Source organism: Monodelphis domestica, chromosome 3 (assembly GCF_027887165.1).
Source record: "Monodelphis domestica isolate mMonDom1 chromosome 3, mMonDom1.pri, whole genome shotgun sequence".
Lineage (NCBI taxonomy): Eukaryota > Metazoa > Chordata > Mammalia > Didelphimorphia > Didelphidae > Monodelphis > Monodelphis domestica.
This window is the reverse complement of record NC_077229.1, coordinates 306,803,298-306,813,051: the sequence shown is the minus strand read 5'-3', so window position 1 is coordinate 306,813,051 and position 9,754 is coordinate 306,803,298.

The window sequence follows — 9,754 nt, the reverse complement described above, 5'->3', positions numbered from 1 at the left end:
TATATCTTTTGGGGTTACTTAACATCTTTTTGTAGTTAAATTCTAAAAAAAGATTGTAGCTTACAATTCTAACTTGACTATAAAGGAAGAGCTAAGTACCTTCATTATTTCAATCAGGAGAGAGCAAAATCCAATCTTCACAAGTGCATAGATCAAGAAGAATACAAAGAGACCCTTCCATACTCCACTTATCCTGCAGTACTAAGAGTAAAAAGAAACATTTTGAATTTTAAACTGTCCAAACCTTTTGCCTCAAACAAATTACCAATATTTCAAAACTGAATAAATGTGATGGAGGTCACAGTATGAGGACACATGTATTGTTAAGATCTTGTTTTGATAAAATGACTTATTTCTCCAGGAGGCCATTTTAGCACTTTTCTCCAGCTGGTTTCACCTTTCACCAAGTATTTTGTCAAGTTCTCCTCCCCCAGTAACAGGACAATGGGTAAGTCTTATTTGCTTTTCCTTCTAATCAAGAATTGTCTTTAATAGGGAAATTCTAAGATACATACTCCTTCTACCTTTGTCCACAATTCAACTGAGGAACTCATCTTTAATTTTAGTCTTACAGAGTTGTCTGGGACACTGAAAAATTAAGTGATCTTCCCATAGCCACATAGTTTAAGTATTCTCAACTCTAGAGTTAGAGCCAGGTTTTCCTGATTTCAAGGCCTTTGCTTTATTCATTGCACCAAAGAAAAACACCTGCAAGTTAATTCTGAATAATTTTCTGGCTTTCAGTGGAACACATTTAGTTTATAAGTCAATTAAAAGATTGTTATATAATTAGTATATGACTTTGTGGAAACTTTTAAAGACAAAATTCTAGTAATTTACAATGTAGCCTCAAAATTAGGAAAGAGATTATTTTTATCCAAATCATTATGGAGAACAATTCATCACTATTTTAAAAAATCAAATGAGCTCTCCAATAAATTACTTTAAAAGTATATTAATATGATTCTCTGCAACTTAGCTACTTTATTTCAGCAGTCTGTTCCTCAAAACTCATTTCCAACAGTTCCCATTCTCTCATTGCAGTTGTTTTGGTTGATTTTCCTAATCCCACCAGGAATAAAATCGATATCAAAAACATAATCTATAAGAGAAGCCCAAGGAAAATTAATATTGGACTGTATTTGTCTACCTAGAAAGCCATAGAACCCCTAAAGTAGTTACAAAGAAGAAATCTTTAAGCAGGATAAGGGAGACAGAGTTCTCTACCATGGGACTTTCTAAGGTACTGAAGACCTTGGGGTCTTATATACAATTTGGGGAGGAGAGGAGAGGAGAGGAGAGGAAAGGAAAGGAAAGGAAAACGAATTAGTTTCCATAGAGACAAAGGAAGGAGAATTTCAGCCAAGAGCTGAATTCCTTAGAAGAGGCCTAGATATACCAACTGTTGTAAAGGATTAGCTTTGCAAAAAGCAAGAAGCAAGGAGATTGCACAGGGCAAGGACTGGGTCAACATTCTGAGAGGACTGAGTAGGGGAGAGGCAGTTGGGACCGACTGTTGTCTCTCTGGAAGAAGACAGAGAAGGAGTGGAGGTGTCTCTCTCTGAAGGGAAAAGACTTTGAAGCTGCCAGGAAATTGGACCATCTTGAAGGAGTGGTTGAGTGAGTGATTACCTCACACTGGTGGACAGTGTGTGGGTTAATCATCATTCCCCTTCTAATCCTGAGAGGACCTACAGAGCTGTCACTGGGATTTCTGCTTGATCAAAGAAAGGACTCCTGTGTTGTGAGATTTCTTTGGGCCTTTTGTCGTTGCCTCTAACAATCTTTCCTTAACTTTAATTTATTAGTTAGTTTAGTATGATTATAGAAAGTTTAGGATTTTAATATCTGGTTTAGGTTAGAAGTAATTTAGTCCCTGATTCCATTCCCTTCCTTTCTCCCTTTAGTTAATTAAACCTTTTATTTTATATATAGCTAGTTTGAACCCTTCTTTTAACCCACCCTATAACACAAGTGAGAAACTTCTAAGACAAAGGGTACTTAAGATTTGACTATATCTACTGCCATCTAGGCCAAGATCTTGGAAGTTTATTGTTCAGTCTAAGACAAACCTACTAATTCTATCTAGAGTGATTCAGAGGTGCCTGAGGGTTTCATAAAACAATCTGTCCTATTATTGGTAATATTTCTATGTAAAATCATTTTCCCCTCAGCCTACCAGGGTTAGGCTAAAAAAGCCTGCTCCTAAGGTAAGGTTGTGTGTCTCTCCCCAACCTCTTATCCTCAGGCTATCAAACCGTGTTGGGACTTTTTGTCTTTTGATAAAATCTTAAAAGCATAAAGGCAGTGCTAATCTGCTTGGTGAACCCTAAGCCCTTTGAAAGTATATTGGGTCAGCCAGGTGGCTGGAGGTGCTGGCTTTTCCTGGTCTGAGCATAGACCCATCTCTCCTGTCATCAAGTAAAGAGGGAGGAGTTGAAGAGCCCACCTCTTCTTTCAAACCATCCACTAGGGAGGTCCAAAGGACAAACTGTCAGGTCAGAAACAAGAGGCAGGACTCAGAAAAGGATCTTTACACAGAATAAGCCTAGCAAAAGATCTATTTTTTTTTTAATGGGATTGCATGCCCCCATTATTAAACAAATTTTTTGTTTTTATTGGTTAGGATCTAGACACTACAAACCCAAAGATAAACCCTCATAAAACATGCTATAGCTCTGATTCAGAACAATAGTAGTACTCTCTTGTTTTCAAATAATCTGAAAAGTCAGCATATTAGAGTTTAGAGAGGGGAAAAAATCTAGGCAATGGATTATTTTAAATGAAGTATGACAGCTGAAATAAGAAAGACAAGATGTAAAAGTGAAAAAACACTGGGCCTGGGTAAGAGTTCAAGCACTGATTTTGAGACTGGACCAGCCATGTGACCTTAGGCAAGTCCCTTCAGCTTTCTTAGCCTCTGTTTCTTCATCTGGAAGATGGAGTTGCCTAACTCACAGTGTCAACATAAGGGTAGCACATTGTACATTGTAAAGTACTATATAAATAAAACAGGATCAAGCATATAAAAACTATATTAAAGTAATGCCCTATTGGTGACCTGAAGAAATTTTCTTTAGGTCAAAGAACCAAGAATCTAGTCCAGTCCAACACACATTTATTAAGTGTGCTGTTTACAAGGAAGATAAATAATATGGCTGTTCATGAGTACAAGAGCAAGTACTCTTGCATATAGAAATTAGCATGTGTACTCTTCAATCTTAAATACTATATTTGTCTTTTTTTTTCCACAGTGTTATAATAAACCTGTTGATTGTAAAACATCCCAGCCTTCTCCAAGGATTAAGTCTAAAGAGGCAGTGTTCCATGAGCCCACCCAAGCTCATTTAGCCCTCTGCCTAAATTCTGTCTGTCACCAGCAGCCCAGAATGAATCCTCACATCACTGCCATGCACCCAAGTATTCCCAGAAACATAGCACTGAAACCCAAGAACCAAATGCCACTGACTCTCCATAGCCAACATGGCAGTACCTCCTCCTCTTCTCCTTCAGATAATGGAAATGAACATTAAGATACCACTTTATGTTGTCAATTTATTATCTATTAGTGACCAGTCCACTATGTATTGTTTGACCCCTCATTATATGAATTTGAGGTCTCTTAATCCTATAACTTGAGTTACTGACTCTGCCTTGTAGCTCGTCACACATCCTGTAAACTTTCTGGCAACAGAGACAACAGCTTCAGCCTCTTTTTTTTTCATTCCCTTTTTACAGGACTTACCAAACAATAAGATATCTAATCTATTGAAATCAATACCATATAGACCATAAACGTGTTGTCCCCCTTAGACACTGCCAACTATAGACTTTTCAGGGCATATGAGTCAATTTGGAGATAGGATGTTTTCTCAACATGAGACTTTACAGAGGGTGTGATTCATAGGATGTTGGTCCATTTAGTAAGGAACTGATGTAAGTAACACCAACCAGTCATAGCACAATCTCTATCTCTGACTCTAGCCAAATACAATTTGTTCCCCATCTATGGTGTCCTATGCTATTTCTCTCTCCTGTATATTATTTGGATTTTGTACACTTCCCCCAACTATAAAGAAGCTAATCTGTCAGTTGGATCTGTAATAAGCCTTGGATCTCTTATTTTTTTATCTTTATATGCCCATTCACTTTTGAATTAAATAATTTAGAATATTTTCCCACAGTTACATGATTTACGTTTTTTCCCTCTTCTCCTCTCTTCCCATTCCTGGGGCCAACAAGCAATTCCACTGGGTTTTACATGTATCATTGTTCAAAACTTATTTCCATATTATTATTTGTGATAGTGGGGAGCGGCTAGATAGCTCAGTGGATTGAGTGCCAGGCCTAGAGATGAGAGGTCCTGGGTTCAAATCTGACCTCAGACACTTTCCAGCTATGTGACCCTGGGCAAGTAGTTTAACCCTCATTGCCTAGCCCTTACCACTCTTCTGCCTTGGAACCAATACACAGTATTGATTCCAAGACGGAAGGTAAGGGCTAAAATATATATAATTTGTAATAGTGATCATTTAAAGTCAACATCCCCAATCATATCCCCATGAAACCATGTGATCAATTATATGTTTTTCTTCTCTATTTCTACCCCACCGTTCTTTCTCTCTGGATATGAATAGCATTCTTTCTTATAAATTCCTCTGGATTGTCCTGGGTCATTGCATTGTTGCTAGTAGAAAAGTCCACTAAGTTCTATTGTGCCACAGTATCCATCTCTTTGTACAATGTTCTCCTGGTTCTGCTCCTTTCACTCTGCATCAATTCTTGGAGGTCTTTCCAGTTGTACTAGCAAGGGATCAGGAACCAAAGCTTGACAGGTCTCCGAGAGGGAGGGAACAGATAAATAGAAGCACCACTTCTTCTCCCAGCCAGAACTGCCCCTGAGAAGGTGAAGTTGGATCAATGTCCAGAGCTGAAAGGTAAAGAGGAAATCCCCTTCAGTCTCTAGTTTCTCTTTCCTTCCCTGGATGGATATTATCTTGACCCTCTTAGTACATTTGAAAAATGAGATGTTCAGTTCTTCTAAATTAATATGGTTTATTTATTGTTTGGAGATTCAGGAATGGTAGATTTTGGGAAGAGGGAAAATAGGAAGTCCCTATTTCTATTTTCAACCTAAATTCCCTTCAGGGGTTGAGGGACTGGGTCCCTGAGGACCCTTGTGGAGTCAGGCTGGTGTAATTTCCTAATATAGAGAGATACAGCTTTTGAAGATATTAATGGAAAATCTTCTGGGTGGATAGTCTCTTGTCTTTTCCAAAGGGAAAAAGTCTCTATCCACCACTATTGAGGAAAGATAGTTGATCAGAGTTCTTCAGATAGATGAGGGATTATAGCAGGTTAAGCTCAGTGTAATGATCTTCTCCCTTTCAGTTAATAAGGGATAAGAACTCCTATTCAACCGTCCATCTGCTTTTCTTGACTAGAGGTTCTAGTCCCATCCCCTGTTGTCAGCCAAAGTTCCATTTTCTTCCTGCATGAGGCTTCCTTGTAAATCAAGTCCTTGCAGTGAAGTCTGTACCTCTCCTGTCCACACAGTTCACATGGAATTCTCCCAGTTCATCATTCCTTTTTGCACAATAATATTCCATCACCATTAGATACCACAATTTGTTCAGACATTCCCCAATCGATAGACACCCCCTCATTTTCAAGTTTTTGGGTTTTTTGCCACCACAAAGAGCATAAGTCTTGGTTCTCTTAAAAAAATTTTTTTTAATTTTTAAAAATGTTTTTAGACTACACATCAATGAATTACATTACAGTTTTTAATATTTGTTTTCAGCCTTTTTTGAAATCCATATTCTTACCCTCCATCTCTCCCCTCTCTCCTATGAAGATTAAATTAACTCTCCCCTGCCCATTTCTAGATTTAATCACCAAAAGTATATACACTCCACTCATAATTGAGTGGGGGAGGTCTGTGACCTACATGTACAATAGTGGGTGATGAATCAGAATTGACTGACTGCCCCCTGGGCAGTCCTAAGCCAAGCTTTGGATGTAATTGGTACACAACAAATGGAAGAAAGTCACAGGAAGTGACAAAAAAGAATGATCTTTAAAAATGCCAAGAACTTCCTGTGAGCTTCTCTTTGGTCTTTTGTCTTCGATTTGACTTTGGAGGAGCTTGGGCTTGACATTTCAGACTGCTTCCCTTTGAACTCACACATGGTAAGTGAAAGGTTTTCCTTAGCTTACTTTTTTTTTTAATTTTTTTTAAATTTTTTTAATTCAATTTTTTTAATTTTTATTTGGTCATTTCCAAATATTATTCATTGGAAACAAAGATCATTTTCTTTTCTTCCCTCCCTCCCCCCCACTTCTCCCATAGCCCACGCGCGATTCCACTGGGTATCACATGTGTTCTTGATTCAAACCCATTTCCATGTTGTTGGTATTTGCATTAGAGTGTTCATTTAGAGTCTCTCCTCAGTCATATCCCCTCCACCTCTGTAGTCAAGCAGTTGCTTTTCCTTGGTGTTTTTACTCCCACAGTTTATCCTCTGCTTGTGGATAGTGTTTTTTAGATCCCTGCAGATTGTTCAGGGACATTGCATTGCCACTAATGGAGAATTCCATTACCTTTGATTGTACCACAATGTATCAGTCTCTGTGTATAATGCTTTCCTGGTTCTGCTCCTTTCACTCTGCATCAATTCCTGGAGTTTGTTCCAGTCCCCATGAAATTCCTCCACTTTATTATTCCTTTTAGCACAATAGTATTCCATCACCAACATATACCACAATTTGTTCAGCCATTCCCCAATTGAAGGGCATTCCCTCGTTTTCCAATTTTTGGCCACCACAAAGAGTGCAGCTATGAATATTCTTGTACAAATCTTTTTCCTTATTATCTCCCTGGGGTACAAGCCCAGCAGTGCTATGGCTGGATCAAAGGGCAGACAGTCTTTTGTCGCCCTTTGGGCATAGTTCCAAATTGCCCTCCAGAATGGTTGGATCAATTCACAACTCCTCCAGCAATGAATTAATGTCCCCACTTTGCCACATCCCCTCCAGCATTCATTACTTTCCATTGCTGTCATGTTAACCAATCTGCTAGGTGTGAGGTGATACCTCAGAGTTGTTTTGATTTGAATCTCTCTGATTATAAGAGATGTAGAACACTTTTTCATGTGCTTATTAATAGTTTTGATTTCTTTGGCTGAGAACTGCCTGTTCATGTCCCTTGCCCATTCATTGGAGAATGGCTTGATTTTTTGTAGAATTGATTTAGCTCTTTTTCCTTAGCTTTCTGAAGGGACTAGCCTCAGGAGAGACTCACCCTCTTGAGAGAGGCTCCCTGCATCCCCAGGTCCTCAGCTCAAGGCCAGGGCCCCTCCAGGTAAGGACTAACTATCCCTGCCTATGTTGAGCCAGGGCCAGAGCAAAATACTTATTGTATAGTCTAGATATCTTACCCTATCCTCTCTGATTTTCTTTCATTCTTTCTATATTTTATAAATAAATTGCAAAATAAATCTCTTTGGAATTAATTAAAATTCCTGGTGTCCCTACTCTTAAATAATCTAATCCAACCTTTTATAAAAACCTCTCACATTTTCTATCCTCTTATACTCCCCAAGGTAATTAGTAGTTGTAAATTTAGATTTGATTTGGTCAATATTTATTCTGAAAATAAATCATAATGTGATCTCACTTATAGTGAGATATGTTCTCTTATTAGGGTAACTGTAGTAAATCAAAATTTAATGCAAATCAATTTTCTTTTCATCATTAAGGCATTGTCCTAGAAAGTACATGGATTAAAAAACTTTAGTTAAAAATCAAATCTCAGAAATTTATTAGCTGTGTGACTTTAAGCAAGTTGCATCATTTGTTTGCTTTAGTTTCCTAATCTGTAAAGGGAATAATAATAATACCCACCTCCTAGAGTTGTTGTTAGGATCATGTAATTGTAAAGTGTCACTATATAAATGTCAACAAGCATTATTAAGTGTTTACTGTCTACAAGGAAGATAATTTATTGCAATTATTATTTTTATTGAATGTAATTACTCTATACTAGATTATTCTAGACTGAATTTTAGATGTGATTAGTACAAAATACCAACTGATAAGATGAATGATTTTTTATGTAAAATAAGTTAGAAATGCATTCAGCTGAATTGTTGTCATCTCACTGGTAATGATTATTATTTCATGTTTTAGATACATTATATTAAGTATGTTATTATTGTATTTTAAAGTAATTTCTTATTTTGTGAAATTTAGTTAACCTCGGCATCCAAAATGCTATTAGAAAAGTGACTTATTTTTTAAGCTGGATGTTGTTAGATTGTAAATTGAGTTGTTAAAAAATGTGGCCAAAATGTTTAAAAATTGTTAATTGTATATATTTGCTTTAAAATGGATAATAACAGGGGCAGCTGGGTAGCTCAGTGTATTGAGAGCCAGGCCTAAGGACAGGAGGTCCTAGGTTCAAATCTGGCCTCAGATACTTCCCAGCTGTGTGACCCTGGGCAAGTCACTTGACCCCCATTGCCTAGCCCTTACCACTCTTCTGCCTTGAAACCAATACACAGTATTGATTCCAAGAAAGAAGGTAAAGGTTTTTTTTTTTAATTAATAAAAAATAAAATAAAATGGATAATAAGAACTTACTGTTGGGAGAAGAGGTAACAAAGTACTTTTTAAGTTATCTTTATCTGTTGGTTCTTTGGGGATTTCTGCTTGGGCAGAATCACAAGGTCTTATCAGCCTGCCTGACCATATGTTGAAATTTAAAAATCTGGGGCCACCCCCTACAGAGTTGGGAAAGTGACTAGGTTCTGTTATAGTAGAGGGTAAGTTTTATCTGCTAGATTATTTGGTTATCACTTATGGAAATTATGAAACTATACATGTTAATAAAATGAGTATGAAGTTACATCTTTGAACCAATGGACTTTAGAATCAGATTTTATTTTGCCTTAGAGGTTACTATGCAGTACATATTTCTATTAGTCTGGAAATTTATAGTAATCAACATTTTGGGAGGTTTTTAGTCAATTATCAAGTATTCATTATGTCAGCCTGCAATAACCACTCATACAGTAGTGGAACAAAAGAGATTTATTCTAGGAAAAGGAATTACAAGTTGAGACCAGAGCCAGGCAGAGAGTGATTATATTACAGTCAAAGGAGGAGGAAGGAAGGGCCTTTCTATGGAACACCAGGAAGCTGAAGGTTTACCACTTTGGCCAGAGCTTCATAAGGCAGACTGGTGCCAATCAGGGGCAAGGAGTTGGTGGGGATGGGAATAATAGTGAGGTAGTTCTCTCAGTTTACATGTCACAAATCTTGGAAAGATCACAAGGCTGGTTTCAACTACTTTTGACAATTTCAAGCTGATGGATGAATGAGAATTAAGGACTTTAAAGGAGAAAAATGTGTCAAAGGTTATGCAGATGTAAGTTAATTCAGCAACTATATATGTTCAAAATGTGATTATTCTTAATTTATATATGAAAAACACATGAAATGTCATTATATATGCACCTTGTTAACTGTTGTTGTTGCTGTTGTTCTTTGCACTCAAAGAGGATCAAAATGACATCACTGCATGATGTCTTTGGCTTACACATAAATTGGATTTAAGTAAGGTAGTTGCACAAAGCCACAAGCCTCACTCTTTCTTCCAGAGGCACTGAAGCCCTGTGGCAAGGTAAAAGTCAAGATGACTGGTGATGGCTCAGGATGCTGTTGATGACCTTGGCTTCTTTGATGTCTAGAT